At 37.9% G+C, this 23786-nt stretch overlaps 1 long non-coding RNA gene across 3 annotated transcripts; it reads right to left on the minus strand.

The window, feature by feature from the left end:
• Positions 1-863: 863 nt before the first annotated feature.
• LOC131752003 (uncharacterized) lies at positions 864-18721 on the minus strand. Of its 3 annotated transcripts, none has more exons than XR_010839535.1 (4): positions 17818-18721; positions 16559-16675; positions 8048-8163; positions 864-7937 (listed from the first exon to the last, which is right to left on the minus strand). It is a non-coding gene; the product is annotated as an uncharacterized lncRNA (long non-coding RNA). The 3 variants fall into 3 exon arrangements; XR_010839534.1 differs by having other exon boundaries at positions 17796-18721; XR_010839533.1 differs by having other exon boundaries at positions 17838-18715.
• Positions 18722-23786: the final 5065 nt, after the last annotated feature.

Consider the following 23786-nt stretch of genomic DNA (forward strand, 5'->3'; position numbering starts at 1 on the left):
ATCTTCTTTTATATTGAGAGGAGTAATGGTAATTCAACATAACTTGTGTTTACACAGCACTGTTTACAAATATCTCTAATTATAAAATCCATGAGGCAACAGCAAAAATACCTTCCAGAGCAGTGAATGTTTGGGGGTGGCCCTCACACTGTGGAACATATTTAATTCAGCAGACTCATATCAAACAATTTTAAGGACACTGCCACAGTATGAAGGAATGACTGTGATGATTTAACCAAGGCTTTATAAAGATCTGTCCTGGTAGAACTTGCCATGACTATTAAGTAATTTCACTGATAGCAATCAGGTTACAAATAGAGGGCCTGGCCAGTGCGGGGGTGGAATGAGGTGGGGAAGTAATGTTGGGGAAATGGGAACAAGGAAAAAATGATCATCAGATTCTTTTTTGTGTGTGTGTGGGGGGGGGGGGTCTTTTTTCGAGGTTAAAACTTGGTTGTCTTTACTACTATCAACTCAACAACACTACTGTATTTATGTTTCACAATGTGGCTTCAAATTCTTATGTAGATTCCAGGCTTCTGGAGAGAAGTACCCTAGTGTATCCACCCTTCTTTTACTTCTAATAATAATAGATTTTAAAAAGCCTATCCCCCTGTAACCTGTGATTTCTTGGTGTGTGTGTGTGTGTGTGTGTGTGTGTGTGTGTGTGTGTGTATTCCTTAAACCTTCGAATGGTAGAGAAAATCATAAACACCTGCTTTTGGGCTCAAAAATAGAGCACAAATGGAAAAAATGCATTTATTACAAAAAGAAAAACTAAGAGTCACTTGGACAACAAGATTTATTACCACAAAATACATACTAGGCAGTGTCCAAGGCACTTATATAATATATAAGGTTGTTTTTTGTTTTTTGTTTTACTTCCGGAGACCAATTGGCTCTTTATTTTACCATCTTAGGGGTGTTCATCCATATGTGTTTAAGTTTCCACTAACACATACGTGAAAGTCTCTGTAATTTATATGGGTTAGTTGTTCCTGGATTGCTCAAGTAACTGTAAAATTAATCAAGATTTTGTCTTGCTGGATACACATAGAAAAATGTTGTTTATTTGGAAATACCTTATACTTGGGTATTGACGTCCCACATAAGTCAATGGATTATAGGGGGTTTCATAATCACTGGCTTGAAAAATTGATAATAAACACCATTTCCTACTAGAAAGAGAAGGAATCTATCTTCCTGGTGTAAGCCACCTGCCCTTTGCCTAACAAATCTATGAAGGACCATTGAGTACATCTGCTGTTCTATGTATGGGTAGAGAAATTATCTTTGTCTCTGAGATTTATGATCTTATATTTGAACAAGACCTAAATTGAGTGAGTTCTGTCAAGTATTCTCATGACTCATGCTACCTCAAAAACACTTCTGGGTCAATTTTAGTGAAAAAAAAAAAATTCACCTAGAGATTGGAAATGTCTTCAAAATACTTCAGCAAAATTTGTGTTGAAAATAAACTACTGAAAGAAATAAAACCGTATGCCTTTAAAATGAGACCTCTGGAAGTGAGGGACATAAAGCAAATGCCAAAGTTCATGATCCCCCCGCCCCTACTTAATAAAGGCACCTATATTTCACCAGAAATAAAATTTTATTAGTAACATGTCAAATGTGTTTTAAAATACAGTGACCTTTCTTCTTCCTCTCAGCTTAAAAAACAATCCAATAAAAACTTTAAATCATGACCTAAATATTTTTAAATGTGAAAAAGACACATTTTAGATTACGTAACACATATACATTTTCCCAAATAAATGTTGTAGAACACTATCTGCTTGGTATTTGGGTGCGTTCCCACATAACTAAATTCCTGCTTTTCTCCTTTTGTTAATGGTTTGTGACAAATTTATGACACTATATTTCACAATAGCTATACCAATAATTTATGACCAAAGGAGAGCCTGACAAAAATCACTTGGCATGCTCAAATCAGACAATTTATGTGACTTCTTCATTTACACCAATCCTCTACCCCTCACTCAGACACCGACAACTAAAGAGAAACAGTAAGTCCATAGCAAGGGAAGGATCTCTCATGGAACAAAGCTCAAGAAAGAGTTCAGGCAAGAAGACGAAATTCTAAGTACCATTTTTCAGCTCAGGTTTACCAAATTCTTCAGCCCATGCAGACACCCATAAGTCTGAATTTAATATAGAAGGTTTTTATAAGACTCTCTCAAATTTAGTCAAGCAAGAAATTGCCAAATTCATGTTAACTGTGAACAAAATTTCATCTTTAATGTTACCAAATGAAGCTCCCTTATCTGGGTATAATCAAGGGGGAAAAAATCAGGAGAAGAAATTTACCATGTGTCACTTCCTGACTGATTAAGAATGGTACGTGACTACATCCTTGATCCCTTTCTGCACTTGATGTAGATAAAATTTATATATCATTTTCTAGATATTTTACTTTATAAAATACTGTAATATTTGTGACCAATTTGGAAAACCAGCTTATGATACTTACTTTTTGCTTTTCATTTCTTTAAAGAAAAACACTGCTATGGAAAACAGACATGAATGCATATGCTTTGAACCAGTGGAAGAGCAGCACCCATATCACCTAGGAAACGAGAAATGCAGACTCTCAGACCCCACCCCAGAACTGCTAAAAAGGGTTTGTATTCTAACTTGATATCCAGTGACTTATATGCAAAAGAAGGTTTAAGAAGTGCTAATATAGAGGAATGTTCTTTATCCACCCAACTATAGAATAATCCTTGTGGAAAGTTAGAAACTTTAATAGGGAAATATCATCCAAAGGGTTCAACCATGAATGTAACAACAACTTTCAGAAATGATCCATTTAATAAGGAAATAAAAATTCTGAGACATGTCACATTGCTGATGTATAGTAATGAAGTTTGAGAATTGGAAAAAAGAACATAAATTTAAATTCCAAATATTATATAAATGCTCATGGACTGCTTGAATTAATTACACATGATCTTCCATTGTTTCCAACCTAAGGTATTTTCTTTAGCAAAACATGTGGAACTGATAACCTTTCACTGAACTCTAGAAACATAAAGATTAGCTTAGTAGACAATTATTTAAAGACTATGTAGAGTAGTTTTTAAAAGAATTGTATCAAGAAACTGTGATGAATTCTAGTTTGATACACTCTGGAAACCTTTCCCAAGGGAGTTCAACCAGTACTGCCAATTGCTGCTTTTTTCCAGGTACAATATTCTTGAGCAAATCAGTATCAATGACGGAAGAAAGGAAAGGCAATAAAGAATTAGAACCATAACCTCCACTTTTAGCAAACTGCAAAGACAGGGGCTGTGATTCAGAGAGGAAGCCAGTGGACAGAAGGAGCATGGCTCCAGTAGCTGATGTTAAGAAATCCAGAGGTTCATTTTAGCAATTCAGCAACACGAGGCAAATTAAAGAAAGCTGCCCTTTTAACCTTGAGCACACTATACACAACTCTCAGGCTGTGATCTCCTGATTTTGCTTCTCCTTCAAGGATCTCCTTGACATTGATATTGCCCTGTAAAAGAACTTCACAGCTAGAGAGGTCGGGGAGGAGAAATTGTTCTGTACTTGCACTTGTCTCCCTACCTCCTCTTATGCCCCAGGTGAAGCTAAGGCCAGCGACACTTCCCTTCTGCAGCACTGGTTTTCCATCATGCTTCCAAATATAAAATACACTGCAAAGCAGAATGTACTCTCCTTCTGCTCTAAAATCTAGGTCAGTAGACGTTCCCTTCCCCTGTGCATATTCTTAGCTGCAAACACCTTTGGAGGTACACGTCTGATAACCATCACACAGTTTGGAAAAGAGAAATTCAGGTGCTACTCCCAGTAAGGAATTCTTACATTTCAAAAAAACCCAAACATCTCCGAGTTCCTCCCTCATCAATGAACTGCTTGGACAGAAGAACTGTGCATCATTCACCTATGTATCCCCAACCCTGGCACAGTGCCCGGCTCATAGCAGTTGCTCAATAAACAGTGGGGAATGGCACTTATTTCCAAGTCCTCTAGCACTGAGTTTATTAAGTCTTGGGAGGTACACTGAAATCTGATCATGTGTTTGAGCTTAACCACATGTACACAGGCTCACCATTTAGTTTTTCTTCCAATTTCTATTTTTTCTTTTCTCCTCTACCCAAGAAGTTCCATTTCAGGGATATTTCACAGTAGTACCACATTTCAAATAATACATATGCTGAATAGAATCTAGTCTTATGCATCATTGGTGAATGTAAGAAAACATCAATACATTGTGGAAATTTGGATTTGGGATCTACAGCAGACACAGGAAAGAACAATTGAGTACAGCAAGCAACCACCCACCCCCGACAGGAAATAACTTTTGCTTTCACTTACTAATTCTTTTCCTTATTTCCCTATCCCCTCCTTTTTTCTTCCTTTTATCTTCAGTTTTCCTCTCTGTTTCATTTTCTTATTCTTTATTAGGTCTTTAGGCTGTCTGGGCACCCAGAAGATTGATCAACATTACCAAAGGCACTCAGATTTCCTATTCTATCTTTCTTACATTAAGCATGGCTCTTGTCACCAAAGAAAGGATGTCCAGGTTCTAAAAAAGTTGTCACTGTTCTCTTACCTTTGCATCTCCCATAGTAGATCATGCAGGATGGAGTCAGCAGAGCAGGTCTGAATAGGGTCTCCCTATATATCAGGTTGCCATGGTAAAATGACAGTAATCTTATTGGTTAACTCAGACAAGTTAACACAGTTTAAATACAAATTAGTATTTTTTTAATAAGTCAAGATGACATTAGTCAACTCCTTGTCTATGAATTATTTATTGGAAAAGAAATTAAATGTTCTAAAAGATATTTTTTAAATAACCTGTTTTGAAATCAACACATATTTCTTAAAAAAAAGCATATTCACAAATACCACTGGTTTCTAAGACAGTTCCTTCTCTACATATGAATGTAAGATTCAGAGAGTTCAGTTAATGTCACCAAATAAAACAGACTTTATGTCTGTTATGGGTTCATTGTCCAAGAGTTCCTGATTTAACATTTCTGACATACAGTAAATATTACAATTTTACACTTTCTTGGAAACTTTTTCTCTCCCTCTCTTTTCTATCCCAAAGTATACACATTTCTGTCCTCAAACAATTTCATTATGTGGTATATTTGTAAATCATACCTATTAGCACTGGCATGTTTTTCTTGTAGACACTGTCCTAAACCAAGCCAAATGTTCCTTTTCGTAAAAAGTTTTAAACTATTAGAGAGCTAATTCTATCTTTCAAAGTACATAATAATTATCCTATCACATTTGGAGTATATTCAATTAATATTCCCATTGTTTAAGAAATCTACATTTTAATAAACACATTCTGAGGAATAAAGTGTGGTATAAGCAGTGAAGTAAAGTTTTTGAAGTTAGGTGACAAATTTTGCCCTTAAATTAATTTTTAAATATTTATATTTGTACGGCAAAGCTATCTCACCATTCACACTAAATTACCTTAAAAATTAGCCTCGACTTCCCTGCTGGCGCAGTAGTTAAGAATCTGCCTCAATACAGGGGACACGGGTTTGAGCCCTGGTCCAGGAAGATCCCACATGCCGCGAAGCAACTAAGCCCGTGCACCACAACTACTGAGCCTGCGCTCTACAGCCCGTGAGCCACAACTACTGAAGCCCACGTGCCTAGAACCCGTGCGCTGCAACAAAAGAAGCTACCGCAATGAGAAGCCTGCGCACCGCAACGAAGAATAGTCCCCGCTCCTGCAACAAGAGAAAGCCCGTGTGCACCAACAGACTCAACGCAGCCAAAAATAAAAATAAATAAATAAATTTATAAAAAACAATTACCCTCAATTATAATTTTCCAATTTGTTCTAAAGCATTTTTCCCAATTCTGATTGAGCAGTTAAATAGAAAACCAATACTTTCATCAATTATATATCTATGTGGTCTTTAACAATGCATGCTAATTAGGGCACCAATATTCTTTATACTGAAAGCATCCATGTTAATCACCCTGATGATGCATTAGAGGGAGCAAGTAGTGAATCAAAACTAAAAGCAAAATTCTCTTTAAGAGATAAAGGCCTTCTTGTTTGCAAGATGGCATCCAATGAGGGAAGATACAATGTTGACAAGTCACCATATTTAGATTTGCAAAAACATATGATCACTGAAGGCCCAAGCGGTGCCCTTGACTATCATTATTATGTATGTATAAAGTGCTCTGGAAGCACACTAGTAAGCAAATCGTTCCAAATCTCTTTAACACTGTTCTTCTATGCCCTGTACAATCCTTATTTTAGATTCTTATCTTCATTATCATAGTCTCTCTAACACTCATCTTTGGGTCTTTGGTATTTTCTTGAATATAGCTTTGGCACCTAGTTTTCCAATCTGTTTTATCAGTTAATGACAATTCTTTAAATGATGTGCGCCATGGAATGTAAGTCTGGACATTGAAATCAGACATCTCACTCAAACCTCAGAGAACATCACGAACCATTTCAAACAATTTCAGGAATCTATGAAACTTGTTAAATAATTATCTTTCAAATTGCAAAATATAGGAACTTATCTAAACTTCACCACCAAAGGCATTCTGAAACATTTTGTCAAATAGTGGATTGTCGACTATTCTACAAAAATCAGTGCAAAGTTTCATCCAGACAGCCTTAAATGAACTCTTAGATGAAGAAATAACATCATGTAGAATTTTTGTTGTTCTCACCAGTTTTTGCAGATAAGATTTTTTAAAGTACCTGCCTATTAAAATCAAATATTGCCTGCCTACCCTTTTCCTGAGCTTCACAGACTATAAAAATGACATCATAAATAAATTTAAACTCAACTAAAAGCCCACCACAAATTTTAACTGACCCCTAGAACTTAGATAAAAGCCCATCTGCAAGGCTATTTTATTAAATTTCACTTTGAAAGAGAAAACTGTATGAAGCCAAAAAAAAATAATAATAATAATGTAAAATGGATCGATGTGGAGTGTTCTGGTTGTTACATTCAGCAGTTAAATTGCAGTAGGTTTGCCACGTCTTGAATTGCCACTAATGGTAAAAGGAGAATGGTGTCGATTGTTTGGCTCAATGCTTGACAAGCCAAAGCATTTCAGAAAGGATCTACCCTTCCTCTCATCATTTACAGAAAATTAAATTCGGTCCACCCTTAATCCTCAGGGACAAGACATTATTTGTTTAATCGGAATCTGTTACTTTTTGTTACTTTCCACTAAGAGTGGTAGCATTTGGAAATAGGGGGCTTGAAATGTTTAAATCTGTGTAAGAACTTAATATAGGTCCCTTCCTACACACCTTATCTTTAAAAAAACACTTTGCTTCTAAAGCACTTATTCTCCACTTTATAATATGTGGACATATTTTCAATTTGGCTGGATGATAGTAAGGACTGCTGAAATAATAACCAGGGTTCTCTCCAATCAGTTCAGCATGCATCTCATCTTTGATCTCAAGGGCACTGATAATTAGTGCCTTATGTTAACATCTTCACTATAAACAGTTCAGGCATTTAGAAACAAGGTATCAATGGACTTTAACAGTTACTTTAATTCATTTTATAAATAAGCAACTGAGAATTTTGCTCCAAGTGGCTGCTAGTGTAGCCCATTCCATAAATGGCATTCTCCGAAGCATAAGGCACAATATGATACGAATGCAGCTCTTCATAATAGAGAGACTGAGAACAGCATTCCTGTACCATAAACTTCAGCCGTTTTCTTGTATCAGAATAAGCAGTCTTATAACAGGGAGCTTCTTTAAAGTATTCATAGCTCTCTTTCTCCGTCTCTAGATGGATCTTCCTCAGCAAATTGTTAATTAACACAGACCTTCTTAAGTAGGTTTCTGGGTCTTCAAGAAATCTGAGCTTCTCTAGAGAAAGTTTGAGAATGCAAGTCCTGTCCTCAGGCAGTATCAGGTGCTGGAAAGCAAATACATCATTCAATCTACATTTTAGAAAAATGAGAACAAGAGCCTTTGCTATCAACAAGACTCATAAGTTTTTTTTTTAAATAATAAATAAACCCTTACTTTTGGAAAATACCCATGGTAATCTTGATGTAAATCTTCTTCTTCTGCATATTTTCTCTTAAAGTAGGCTACTTTCGACGTTGTTAACGTATGTGTTAATACTTTTGTTGGATAAGCTATAGAAAATAAAATAATTGGAGAAAAGTCAGATATTATTGTAGCAAAAGAGTATTTTATAACATCAGTTCTACTTGTGAAAAGAAACTGGTGACCCCAGAAATTAATATTCTCTCTTCATTTACTAAGCAACGCAGTGAAGCAGTCAGTGGCAATTGTCCTGTGGCTGAGAAGCCTGTTTGCAGGCACATGTCACTATTCAGACCCAGATTAGATGTTCTAGGTTGGAGGATTATATTTATTTCCTTATGCAGCCCCTCTGAAATAAAGTACATACTTACCAATCCTCTATTGAATTTCATGCCATTTAATGTCAAAACATACCCACATTTGAAGTCGATGCACAAAATGCAATGGAAAGAGATGTTATCTTTCATCATCCTTTTAGTAAAACTGCCTCATTTACAGAAGGAATTTAATGTTGCTAGGTTAACCAAATTTGTGTAAAATGGTTGGTGACCCCATTACACTTTAAAGAAATAACTGCATGTCTATAGACAAACTCTATGATATGGTCATGGTATAAACATCCTCATAACACCTGGCTTAACAGAGGTAAATCGTAAGTAAATAAAAAGTTTAAATAGCACACTGACTTGAAAACTTGACCTTGGTATAATTTCTGAAAGTGGAAATTTTGTTCTCTCCTTTAACATACGATTGTTGAGAATTCTGACTTGTTTTAAAAAGGGCAGTGTTCTGAAGGCAGGTTTTCAGAAAGAGATGGTTTGGTTTAAAGGGAGTTTTTAGTATGTACGCTAGGTGGTGCTGATATCACGGAAAAGAGGCAAGTACAGCCTTGCAAGCTGAAGATACATAAGGCGCTTCCTAGTGAAAGCCTTGAATGAATTTAGAATACTACAAATTGAGTCCCGTTAAGCACTCATTCAACCTCAGTGGACCAGATCAGAGGAAAAGTTTATACTTAAGCATCAACAATTTTACCCTTAAACACCCTTGAATATTTTTAGGTGTTGACACCATTTGATTCACAAAATGAGTAGTATATTAATATGTTGGTTAAATAAATTCATGGTCAAGACATTTGATGCTTTCCTCTAACATCTTAAATGTTTTAAATATTAAATATTAAAAATGTGCTCTTTAAGGACATGTCTCTTCTAAGTTTTTCCTCCATTTGGTGGCATCTGTATAACATTTCCTGCAGCTTTTTGTAGCTGGGCGGTTTTCCTTAACAAGTAGGAAAAGCTACCAAAAAATCACACCTAAAGCTTTCCAATTTTTCACTGGCACCACTGTGGATTATAAACCCAAGAGAGCCTTAAATTAGAGTTGGCATGTTTTGTAAGGGAAATAAGAATTTTAAACCACTGGTGTGTCTGACCTAAAAAGAGACGAATGTGTAATAATCATTCACAATTGGAACAAAGTCAGTATACAATTTCTGAATTCAGTAAGCATATCTCAGTTTATATGGAGTTTTCACAGATTTCAGAAGTTAGAAAAGGGGAAAACAAAATTGTTTATAATAAAAACAAAGGAAGCATCTCTGAACCCAGTTTTCTCAGGGGTTGTTTTTTAGTAAACATTTTCTTAGGTGTATTTTTAAAGGATTGAATCAAATAATAAGGTGAAGCTTTGGGTTGCTCTGTGATGACAATTAATTATTGTTACTGATTTCTTTTTAAACTGCTTAACTAGTTGATGCCACCATGGTTCTCAAAAGTTAGTGAACATTAGAATCATCTCTCCAGAATCATCTCTCCTAAAAACACAAATTGCCATTTGTCCCACCCCCAGAGTTTTTAATTCAGTAGATCTGGGCTAGGAGCAGAGAATTTCTATTTCTCGCAAATTTCCAGGTGATGATGATGAGGCAGGTCTGGGGACCGCATTTTGAGAGTTTCTATGTCATAGCATTAGGCAAATGTAGTAGAAGCACTACAACAGCCATTTGAAAAACAGAACATTCAGCCAATCAACTGATTGCTTAATCATGAGAATGCCAAGCAATCGGCTTGATGGATTTTTGTCATTGTTGTTATTGTTATTGTGAGATTGGCTACATTGGCTTCGATGTTTTAGCTTTATGAACAAAGCCAGACTCCACTTTAACTAATAGTGAAGAAAGAATCAGGTCACTTTTCAACATAAATTCCTGGGTTCACATTAAGAAGTATCCACGACTGATGGCTATTAGCATTATAACTGGACAGGTCACTGATTTTTTTTTTTAACAAGGGTCAGTGAATTACTGTAGAGCAGGAAAGTATGAGGAAAGATTTGGAAATATATGTGTATATATATTCATATATATATTTGGACGTGTATATATATATTCATTTTATTTTATAAAGTAATACAATGTCTACAGCATTTATGACCTATTAAAAACCTTTTAATGAATGACACAAGGGAGGGCAGGTGGCAGCTTGGAGAACCAAATATCAAATAATATATAGCAAACATAAGTTCCTACATCTATTTTCCTGGCTGGATGAGAACTCAAAAAATTCAGAGCTGGAAACTATTTATTGATCACGTGGTTCAGCCTACAAGATTTACAGATGAGGAAACCGAGGCCCAGAAGGGTTCAATGATTTCCAATTTGGTGTGTGGCCAAGAGTATGGGTTTTGAAGTCAGATGCAAGTGGTCCAGCTCTACCACTTCTTAGTTGTGTGACTTTGAGAAAATTACATTAACTCTTTACATATTTCATTTGTAAAGTGGGGATAGAAATAATACTGTCTCAAAGGATCACTGAAATAATTCGTGGATAGTGACTGGCATTATGCCCAGCATATAGTAAGCACTCAATCAAATCCTAGCTCTTATTAGTGCCAATAAGCACAGATCTGTCCCAGAAGCAAATCCCAGCCTGGCCTCCTAGCTCTGGCCCTAAGATTCTTTCCACCACTCTGCCTCCCACAGATATTCGATTATAATTAGAGAGTTAAAAGACTGCAAAAGAATATTTCAAATGGTCAAGTTGAAAATAGCACAAGTACTATAAAAGCTCCAGGAAAATGTTTCTGGATATATTGTCATTGGTCATACATTTTGAGTGAAGGAAATGTAACTGTTTTTAAAATATCCAGATAGTCATTTAGAGAATTAATTAAAGTTAGTCTGAAGTTCCAAATGTTTGCCTGTATGATCCAATAAACATATGTAAATCTATTTATATAATTCTCCCATAATGAAAAAGCCCAACTCAACCCAGCCTGTTATTCAAATAAAGCTGATGAAATAGACAAGAAAAAGTAAAATGATCTGATGTCTTCATAGTCCGTGTCCTGAGCTCTGAGAACAGTATATAAATTATAAAACTGAATGAGGTTGAGCCTAAATTTGTCTCTAAAAGTAAAATAGCTAATGCTGGCTTGAATATTCAAATTGTTTTTAATGCTCTGACCTCTGGGCACATAAAATATCTGTGCCAGCCTCAATGCTTCAATGTATTTCCTAGTCTAAAACTTCAATAAACAGCAAGTTAAGAGTCACAGAACACAATGACCATCCCTGTCATTAGAGTTCTGACAGTACAATTTATACATATTTCTTTAAATAAACGTTCAAAATGTAATTACAAATGATTGCTCAAATGCTCTTCCTTATTCTTCTGCTTCTGCCTCCAGACAGCTGAAATCCTATTATTGTACAAAAGTGATTTCATTTGGTGCACGGCCCACAGGCAGTACATTAAAGAAAGATCATCAGCAAATTAATTTATAAACACTTTGAGAGTACAGACGATCATAAAAGAACAACTCCTGTCATAGTAAACCATCCTTTATCCAAGACCGTGAAAAGCCTGAGAGATGGTAAGGAAGCAATGAGTATAATGTATCTTAATTTTGGTAAGGTTTTCAGTTTCTGCCTCACAACACTTTAATCAACACACTGCAAAAACAGAGCTCAGACCATCCTATCGGCCGTGTGCATGTGTAGCCAAAGACAAAGGAAGAGTTTGATCAATGGGGAAAATAAGGTGCTTCTAGTCTCAGATCAACAACTGACCCATGACATGAACAAACCACGTGCCTCAGCTTCCAGTCTCTCAGTGATTTCTCTTTGTATAGTGTTAGCCTGGCATGAGCCTTTAAAAGCACATATCCCTACCTATCTAAATAATGCTTTGCTGGTGTCAAAGCTACTGAAATCCTTCCTTAAGGGCCATGGGCACTTTTGTTCAAAGAGCTACTCTACCTGTCACTGTTAGTTACATTCTGCAATCTTACTGCATGGCTTCAAACACTTCAGCACGACCTACTGGGGCTATCCTACAGCACTGGTTCCAATCCCAGTTCCTCATTTTATTTTCTTAGTGACTTTGGACAAGGCATTTAATCTCAAAGAGCCTGAGTTTCCTCAACGATTAAGTGAGGCCAAATATCAAACTCATTGAGTTATGTGTGGATTAAATGAGATGATTAAAAAGCACTGATTTCATGCCTGTCATATACCCACATATTTTCTGCTCACTAAATATTAGGTATTATTATTGTAGTAGCCTCATTTTTGAAGTCATATATATATGTATATAAATATGCTACTCAGCAGCACTATGTTGTATGGAGGACATCTGTCCTCTCCTGTTAAACAGAGGGTGCATGAAACATCCATGAGTGTATTCAAGAAGGCAGGCAGGTGCAACATGCAAAGCTGTAATGCTGCACCTTCTATAGACCTTTAGCTTCGTTGATGTTTAGCAATATGCCATCAGTCTTCTCCCTCATAACCTCTTGTCTGGCACCCTTCTGGATAATATGCTCTAGAGGAGCAGAACTCAGTGCCAGTTTTTAGCTCTGAATCAATGGAGCAATCTGTCCCTTCAGATTTATCATCCACCCTAAGCACGTGATTGACTCTACTGGCGGTTTAGAATTACCGATGAGTTGCAGCTCCTGGAAAACTTTCTTAGGAACTTCCAGGGGTACTTACAGCCAGAGAGATAGAAATGTTTTTCAAGAAACCAGCAGCATTGAGGATAGCCCCAAGAACAGATGTGGAAATATTAAAGACCACCAGTTCCACACGCCTACCTTGTTCCATTGGTGATGGTCTCTGAACCAAAGACAACATCATTAAATGGGATATGACCAGGCATGTAATCATGAAGTTACCTTAGATGCTGCACTGAAGCCTACCTAACTTTTGCCATGAGCTTGCCCTATTAAGGAGAGAGACCAAGTGCAACAGGTTCCTTCGGGAAACCTTGTGATTTACCACCCCTCAGAAGTGCATCCCTTGTTTTAGAGGATGAGGCTCCCTTTCACTCTACCTTTTACCTTGGAAAGTGGGAATGAATCAGAAGGAAAACTGGCAAAGCAATAACACTGACAGATGGAGGTTCCAAGAAATATCTTATGTCTAGGGAGATGCTCTAACTTCCTTAGGTACCCCAGTCTGCTGCTCAGAGAGAAGGGTTTTTAACCCCTGACATGTGCACGGCAGTGGTGTTTTGAAAAGTACCCCATCTGTATCACCCTCATTGTCTTCCACTTTGATACTAACATCAAGTTTGGGTATATCACCAAAAACACTTAGCCAGATATCCTAGAAGGGTAGCGGAAAAACATAAAACAGAACTAACCATTAACTTTATTCACTAATAATACACAGGCATCCCTCAGTATCAGGGCATTGGTTCCAGGGCCCCCACGGATACCCAAATCTGCAGATGCTCAAGTCCCTTATGTAAACTGGTGTAGTACAGTCGACTCTCCATATCCATGGGTTCCACATCCGTGAAAATCAAGGACTGACTGTATGAGAATTTGCTCTGGAGTTAGTTAATTCTCTGCCCTCACTCATATGGTGCCTGCTTTGTGTCGCCACCTGGAGTTGCTCTAGTGATGAAATGTTCTTCATTCACAGGGCACCTTTATTCTAAACAGTGATAGGTGCTTCATTAAATTATTATATTGTGTTCAACTCAAGCATGCCACTTAGTAGATGGTCTTATCCCCCATATTAGACATGGAGAAACGGAGCCATAAAGCAGTAAAACAGGTAGCACATGGAGACAGAATTGAGACTCCAGGCTCCTGAGTCCTGGTTCTCTTTTCAATATCCCCAATTTTTCTTGACGTATTACCATACACCACCTTTTAATAAGCATTTTAAAAGTAACACAAACTCTGCAGAGGGGGTTTCCCAGCTTCACACCTCTCCCTTCACCCCTCTGATTAGCACTGATATTTAAAAGACTCTTGTATCTCTACCTACCAAGAAGATTTTTTGTTGCATTTTACTTTCTATAATTTATAACATGAGAAAAGGTTTAAATTTTTTCTAAATATACTTATATTACAATACTGAACATAACACTAGCAAACTCTTAGTACTTTTTAATATCCTCCTACCACCCCACTGAGAATTATTGCAGCAAACTAGATGACTCTGCTTTTAGCCTGTTATATTTAATCAGGAAAAATTTAAAAATAATTGGTTAGGTTAAAAAGGGGAAACATTAAAGCAATGTACCAAGACCATTTAGAGAGACCTTATTAAAAATAAGATGGAGGGTGGGGAGGGTCGACAAGGATTACTTCCTCCCAATATCTAAAGGTGTACTTCTTCCTCGGTTTTAGCACTACACAGTTATAGTCAATTTGACCCCCTGCTTCTGAAATCGTTATTTTATTTCAGCTTTTTCTGTGTTTCTGAAACATATTGCTTTTACAGATACAACAATCTAAATTGGTTGGGCCTTGGCTTTAGAGCTATTGTTGGGATGTTGGTGTTTTGACAGCTAAAGCCAGCTGGCATGAGTTCTCAGTGGACAGCCCAGATGTAGAGGTAAGGGCCCCAGCATCTTAATCAAACCTTTCAACATTTCTCCATGTTTCAAATCATCTTCTAAATCCCATGAAAGTAACATGACATAAAACTGAACATGGAATGTTCACAAACACCTAAAAGCTTCCAGATAGAGTATTTGATGAAAAACTGAAATTAGACTTGATTTCAGTTTAAACTTGCTTAAACTCAGCCTTATCTAAGTCTTACAGCCCTAAGTACACCCCTTTTTATAATCCATGGTATGTACAAGTACAGCTGGTGTTCCCATTGACAAGAGTGACTAGATCCTTCATTACAGATTGGTGGAATATTTTTCATGCTCCAACTTAGGATTTACCAATGTCTCTAGGATTAAATGTTTACACTATAGTGATTTATTTTTATTTATTTAAACTAAGGACCATGATAATATTTTCTGATGAATGACTTTAAACAGATATGGACATTAAAATTGCACAGTAAATATTCTGCACGTTATACATTCATGATAGAATCAAAATTAAAATTTAAGAGCCCCTTTTACCTGACTTTTTGATTGTGACAGTGATCTCAATGAAAGGGTAGACTCATTCACATAAATTAAAGGGCACTGAATGATTTTAAACTTCTATGCATATTACGTAGAGATAGGATGTGTATAAATTACTAATGCACAAGACTAATGCATATACATGAGCAAACACTTGTGGCTGCTTTACTCAAACTTTCCTCAGATTGATAGCATGACTAGAAATTTATATGCATCTCATGACAGATGACAGTAAATCTTACTGGTCTCTTTGGATTTGTTTCTCACCATAAAATGTAGTAATTATAATGGAGGAAGGGAAAAGGGTGGGTGGTGCTAAAGGCTAACGACACCAACATTTTTGATGGCTCAAACAATCATCTTTAATGCTTAAATTTATTAAACTACAGATATTTTACTAAGTGACTATATAGACCAGTACTTTTAAAATCTCATGATATCCATAAAAACTATACAACCAGAACAGAGTAAATTTTCAAATAGGTTTCTGAATAAAATTGTTCAATTATTTATTTTTACAAAGGGAGGTAAGGGAAGGGAAGAAATGTGGCATGAATTTGATTGTAATTTGCTAGGTTGGTTACCTCTAGGAACTGCATATGGATAGCTCAGTACATGTGAAAGTTACACAATGCTGGAGGGCTGAACCCTCATTAAAATTTTTATACATAAAAAATAAGACTGTATTATATTCTGAAAATGGAGTTTAAAATGCTTAACACTCATGGGTTTCTATCACCATGACCTTAATGCAAATTAAATTTTAGAAAATCACCATAATCTCTTTTTGCAGAGAGAGCTCTCTTCATTGCCTTCATTTCGGACATGCACCAATGTGCTCACAGCATTTCCGCTTGGTATGTTCCCCAAGCCAAGCTACCTAATTTGACCTCACCCTATTCACATGGGTCTTAGAGAGGAAAATCTGCCAGCCCACAAATGTCCTTTCTACAGAGAACCTCTATTGACTTCTACCCAGCAACCATCTATATAAACAACCCCTTATATTGATCTCGTAAGTTATGGTAATGCTACATTAGCATTTATTTCTCTGGATACATATTTAAACAGTAATTTCTTTTAAGCTAGTGATTACCTGGTAATGCTGAATCAATCTGAAAAGTGTATCTCTAGGACAGCTTCAGAAAATCTGGTGAGAGTTCCCCTTTGCACAGCGAGCATTTCTCAAAGCCTCGGGCTCATGAATGGCTACCTGAGATTTTGAAACAAGGAGCAAGACACAAATAACATTGGAAGAGTCAGAACTACACTGACTTGAACTGGTTACCAAGTCAGGAGAAGGCATGCAGTAGGAGGACACTAAGATGTTTGAGGTGGAGTTGATCTGAACCAGAGAGATAAACCTTCAAACATACACAATTACTTCAATGTTCTCCAGATTTAATTGTGAACATGAGGAATCTTAACTATCCTAAGAAATGTGAAAATAAGTGAAACACAGATCTCACCAACTATTTACTAGGATATTATCTGGGGGACATTATCAGTACGTTGATTTTTTAAAAAACTCAGAGTCAGATATACTTGTTTTTAAATGCCAGATTTTGTATAATTTCAAGAAATATTCTCTCTAAAGTAAATTCAGCAGTTAACTCAAAACAGACTAACTCAATCGTTCACTGGAATACACACTATTTCTCACAAGATGTGAAATAGCCAAATAGTACTTTTTCTTTGAAGACAGTTTTTCTTTAAAGGGCCATATTTAACTGCACCTTTTTTTTTTTTAACATGGATGTATGCTTACAGATCTCATCATCTTCTATATTTAGAGAGATGAGCTTTCCAAAGGAAGATAGGCAGCCAATGAGGAGGATCCCATCAAAAGAGAGGTGAGTTACTATGGTTACTTTTCAGGAGATTGAGTAACAGTGAACTGGCTGCTCCCGGCCAAATGGACCCTTTCCAGAGCAGGACCTAAAAAGAATGTTGCTCTCCGTACGTGTTGATTCAATTAGTCGAGACTACACTATCCTTTTCGCCTTAACCATAGGTTTTCTATGGGAGCTCACTGCTTCCAGCCCTCCTAGCTGCACACAGTCAGCGAAGTCAAAGGGAGAACAGGGAGGACTGAAAACTTCCGAGCACAAACCTAACAACGACGGGCGGAAGAATCTGCAAGAATAACCCCAAGATTTAAAAAAAAAAAAAAAAAAGTCAAATCACGTTATTTGGAACCACCAGCTAGCCACTTTTCAATGGCTGGGGGCGGGGTAGGATCCCAGAATACGTCCCTATCTACACCCTCAATGAGTCTACACCCTCCTCTGAGTCTCAGAGGAGGGCACCTGGCTGGATGAGGCCAGACGTACCTTGCGATCTGGGTCCACTCACCAGGAGACAGGTGCACGCACCTGTTTCATAAAGGCGCGGGATCCGGTGCTCCCTCCCGTTTTGCGGCGCTGTCACTCTTCAGACGGGCACTGACAGCGACAGCGACGGCGGCGGCGGCGTGACAGTGGCAGCAGCAGCAACTGCAGCTCGGCGGGCTGCCCTGGCTCCTGCAGGTCCGTCCCTCCAGTCTCTGAAGCTCCTCTAGCTCAGGGTTCGCGACGCGAGGCGGGCGCGCAGCTGTTCTCGGCTCGCATTGGACCAGACCGAGCAGATGTTACCGGTTGCTAGGAGCGTTGCTAGGAGGCGATGACTCCCCTCCACAGCTAGAGAGCAACTTTCCTGCGGTTCGGGTGCGCTGGCGGCGGCGGCGGCTGGGAGGAAGGTTTGAGAGCAGGAACCAGGAGGGAGGCGAACAAATAACCCCACACAGGGGGTCCTGTGCTCGCCTGAGTTGGGTCCTGGAGAGCCGCCTGGGGAGCTGCGGTTGGCTGAGCGCGCAGGGCTTCAGGCCCTTCTCCGCGGGCTCGGGCAGGTGATGGGGGCCGCGCCTCCCACGGCAGGGTCACTCGCTGTAGACCCTAGCTGGGTGTCCCGTGGAAGGATCGGGTTTGGGGACGCGAGTGGGTTGGCACTTCCAGCGGCTGTGAAGCAGGACTCGGTCAGTGCCTTGAGACCAGCTGGGATGGCCTTGGGGCAGGTCCCCAGCAAGGGGAGAGAGAGAGGAGTGTGTGACATTAGGTGAGGCACGTGGGATGAGGCGTAGGGGATCTTCCACGCTCTGGGACTCTTCTCCCCAGTGTTCCTGTTTGTGTATGCAGGTTCGAACAATTGATAGATTTTGAAGAGGGAAAAAATAACTAATACATGAAAATCAGTCCAGAGTCTAATTCCTTTTGGCACTGTCCGTGGCTGCCTGCTGGTGCCAAAGGTTTCAGTAAAAAATGATCCTGTGGTCTAAAATACTTTATGCAGTTAGAAAGACTTCATTTTGATTCAGTGGCTAATTAAAACCTCAGGCTAATAGGCAAACTTCTTCAAAATAAAAATATGCAAGAGAATGTACTTTTCACAAGGGAGACTGGAGAAGGTATGTGTGTTTCAGTCATTTACACTTTAGTATAAACTCACCCTAAGGCTTGTATTGTCTCTGTATTGGATCACTCAGCCTATGTTTTTATTTTTTATCATTGCTTCTTCTTGTTGTTGTTCAATGGAGTTATTGCTCTTGGGTGAAGGGAGATGTTGAGAATGCCAAAGTGGGCAAATTTGGGTAGCCAGTGAACGATATTAAAGAAGGGAAAAATGACAAACGTAGCAGAGAAATTTTGCCCAGTGCTATTCTCAGAAAGGGAATCTCATTGAAGAAGCAGATACACAACTTCCCTATAGCGTCAGGCCAGGGCCTGGAAGGAAGAGGGCAGCACTGGAAATCAACTAAAAAGAAAAGCTGCAGTCTTTGGAGCCAGGGCAGAGCTGCTGTACAGTGTCACGTTGACTCCTGTAATAGCAGACATTCTGCAAGGTTGAAGGAGCTACGGAAAGTGGCCCTACAAATCTCAGGGGCCCCTGCCCCCTCAGGCACCCAGTACCAACTCAACACCTATGACAAAACGTAGAGTTAAGAGTTTGTTAGCCCTAAGATTTAAAAGCTGATAACTTTGTGTTTATTATTAACCTTGTGTTAATAATAAACTCAGTTTCAGATATTCATTCACAATGTATATCAAATCATTATGTTGTATGCTTTAAATATCCTACAGTTTTGTCCGTTATACCTCAGTAAAGCTGGAGAAAAAAGCTGGTAACCTAACATCTAGCTGTCTGGAAGAAGTAATAAGTGGGTTGAAGATCTGATGATCACATTTCAGCTATAAGGTATGAAAGGGGGCTTTGAGACCAGCACACCTCAAATCTGGGCAATAGCCACAGCCAGAATTGCACCACTGCTACTTCTTTCTTTTTCACTGTCAAGGAAGAAAGGAGCTGATATCTCAGTCAGCCTTGCCTTCTTGGCTAGCCCATCTCAGGAGGCGCCCTCCTTTACTGTTCACAGTCCACTTTTTTCAGTTTCCTTGAATACGGAAGGTTCTCATTTGTCTCAGGTATTTTGCACATGTTGTTTCTCCTTCCTTAATGTGCCTCCCTTTCACCTGGCTTACTCCTACTCAGCCTTCAAGTCTCAGCTGAACTACCACTTCTTCATAGTGGCTTTCCCTCGGAGCCTCCCACCAACTAGATCAGCCTCCTAATTACATTCCCAAATCATCCTACTGAGGCCACTTCACAACAGTCACCACGCCAGGTTTTCAGCTTGCTCCACCTTAACACTGTATCCCCAGCTCCCAGCACACAGTGCCTGGTACATCAAAGGGAATCACAAACACATGTGAGTGGATGCAGCCACCCTGCCTGGTTCAAGGCTTCTGTTTTCACCTTAGCTATGTAGCTATCAGTGAGCTTACGTAAGCCATGAGGGCAGCCACTAGTTGCTGTACTTTTTGTTAAGTGAAGGAGAGGAAAAAAGCCTTTCACGTAGAAAACTGTTTTCTGCCCTTAGTGAGATGTTGCTTTGATATAGTAACTTCTTTTCCTTCTCAAACCATTTTATAAAGGTCACTATCTGTACACCTGAAACTAACATAACATTGTAAATCAACTATACTCTAATACAAAATAAAAATTTTAAAAAAGAACACTCTGGCTGAGTTTGGTTGGAAAAAAACACAAAACATTAACTGATTTCTACAAAAAAAAAAAAGTCACTATCTGGATTTTAATGGCATTGGAAAATAACCTAAAAGTACTTTATCTATTTTCCTAATTCTCTTGTTTCTGTGTCCTCCAAAGTAGGTGTGAGTCCTCTGAGCTGAACTGTTTCATCTTTCCTCAAAATTCTCCTCTACCTCAGATGAAACGTAGCCTCCATCATCACATGCTGCATCTCTATGGAGCGAAAAAATAAAATCTGTTTAGAAGCAGCTAGCTAACTCGACCAAAACAAACAGCACTTTTCATATACCTTATTAGAATAGACCAGGAAATGGCCTTTTCTGCTGTCGATATAACTCACCAAATAATTGCCAAATTCCCTCTTCATCTTGAGGGACCACCTCAAGAAAAATAACAGATTTTTGAAGACATGAAGGAAAATGTCAAGGTAATCTCAAGATCGCAGAATTGCTTGGTGGCAAAGCCAGAAATAGAACATGGGTATAAGAGTTTAATCTTTACTGGACCCACTGTGTCTGCAGATATAATTTTATAAATTCTTCAATTCTTCTGGTGATTACAGCAAACCCTTCACTAAACAATTTTGGATTTAAAAATTAAATATTAAAATACCATACTAACCACCTTAGAATTCATCTAAATTCTAATCTTTTCACCATTGAATCTTGTCCCTTCTTGAGACAACCACAGAAATAATGCTAATCCTGTCTCCTACTCCTTATCTGTTTGCTGAAAAGGATGAGATGTTGTATAATGTAGTAGAATGCACATTAAAATTCATCAGAGCTCTGAATTGTCACCCAAGTCCTCTTGAGCCATGTCTCTGAATCTCCCCAGAGAAACCCTAGAGAAACTATAAAGAGACTATGAGGTTTACAAGACATATATAATGTGATGTGATTCATCAATAAAATGTTATTCAAGATGATTATGATTTTTTAATTGCTACAAAAGACTTTAAGAATCACAGTCATAGATGGCTGTCTCAATTATTTTAACATTTAAGGATGTTTAAGTCTCTGTTGAAGGAATGTCAGAAGACAGCAATTAAATTTGTCAAGTTTTTCGTTCTGCAGATGATTTACTTTAAAAATCTGTTCCCTCAGCAATTTTCTGCTTTTGCTCACAATTTTATATATTTTCTCTGTTTTTTAAAAAATATCACATATGTATCAATATGTAGTGCACAGACACATGTAGAAATGCTCAACTGTACTCAGTCTGAGTGCTCAAACTCTGCCCTGTGGCTTTACAAATGTGACCTCAAATGATCTTTACTTGCAACCCCCCCAGCACTACTCTAAACAGTGTTAAGATGCTCTAAGATGACTAGGGTGAACAAGTAGAATTCTTAATCAGTGTGTAATGTTCTAGTGTCACCACAGGTTAGGAAGAACTTCAGCAACATAAGAAATGAGTTTGCAATTAGCAAGCTTTCCTTAAATAATCACCACTACCACAACATTTGAGATAATTTTTTTAAAGAGAAGAAAAAAAATGTGTGCCAAATTCTGCTTAGAAGATTCTCACTAAACTGATTCATTTTTCCGTATGCACAAATAAACAACAATTCCCAGCCTTCTTAAACGTAAGTGGAACCAAGTGACTAGTTCTGGCCAATGGACACACAGAAGGAGAGGTTGCCACCTCTTAGCCTGGCCCCTTAAAGAGATTTGATTCTCATGCCTTTTCTTCCCCCTCTATTTGTATGACCAACGAAATAGTCCTTTAGATTCCCTAAGGATTCTGAGATGGGCTTCACTTCCTGAGATGCAAAGAAAGCAAGTTGCGTGGGGGAGAACATCTTAGTGAAAATAAACCTTTCTTATACTAACTCACTGACATTTGGGCTTGTTATAACATGTAGCATTAATTCCCTCAACTAATACAGTATGCAAAATGGTAAAAATAAATTTTTCCTGAAACATCTATAGTTTGTTTCCATTTTCTTTTTTTTGTTTTGGGGATATTAGTTGTGTTTTTACTGCTGTGGAGGTGGCTGTTCATAATAGATCTGCTCCCTCTACCTCTAGCTTGCTGCATCAGGGCCTTGTAAACTTATCAGAACTGTCTATACGTAGAAGGGAGAGACCTCTGGACGAGAGCCTCTTGGATGAGTAGTTACCCACACATTTGTACAGGAATGCCTATGTTTTGCCTTCTCAGAATCCTCCTCAGATGAAATTAAGTTATTTCAGGTGATCTTTACATTTATAGAGCTCCTTACTTACCCAATATTCTTTTTTTTATACAGCAGGGTCTTATTAGTCATCAATTTTATACACATCAGTGTATACATGTCAATCCCAATCGCCCAATTCATCACACCACCATCCCCACACCCCCACGGCTTTTCCCCCTTGGTGTCCATACATTTGTTCTCTACATCTGTGTCTCAACTTCTACCCTGCAAACTGGTTCATCTGTACCATTTTTCTAGGTTCCACATACATGCGTTAATATACGATATTTGTTTTTCTCTTTCTGACTTACTTCCCTCTGTATGACAGTATCTAGGTTCATTCACATCTCAACAAATGACCCAATTTTACCCAATATTCTTAATTTAAATTCAACACTTTAAGCTAGCTTTTGAGTTGATATACATTGATTTGTGTCTGTGTTCCACATAAAAGCCTACAGCACCCTAAAACCAAAATAAATTATATGGGTCATAAATGTAATACTTATAGTTCTAATAAATCTATGTCTGCAGTTGGTATGGTTTGAGAGTTAATGGTTTTTGTATATAATAAGTAATATCACTCAGGCCCATAAAATTTACATGTTGATGCTGCAAAACTGCATCTTTTTTGACATACAAAAATTTCACATGTATAGATATAAGCCATCTGCTTAGACTTTATTGATAAAACCAGTAGCAGCAGTTTTACAAAATTGGAATGATTTTCAGTTTTGAACTAACGTGAGTTCAGTTGCAGCAGACATTTTGTACAAACTGGGGCTAATGCTTCTTCTATGTTTCTGTTTTAAACAAAAAGCAGTTAGAACTTATCCTCATGCATTTAAATATCTAATACAGAAATAGTTTTTAGGCTGCATAAAATATGCTTCCAACATCATTGTGAGACTGAACAGCTGCTTTAAGGATTATTTGTACAAGAAAAACAGCATAATTCTTCCAATCACAAACTTATTCTTTATCACAGGTAAACAATTCTGTATTTTCTAAAATATTTTCAAAGGGTGTTTCTAACACAAGAGTATTAACATTGAAT

Source organism: Kogia breviceps, chromosome 3, assembly GCF_026419965.1.
Source record: "Kogia breviceps isolate mKogBre1 chromosome 3, mKogBre1 haplotype 1, whole genome shotgun sequence".
NCBI lineage: Eukaryota > Metazoa > Chordata > Mammalia > Artiodactyla > Physeteridae > Kogia > Kogia breviceps.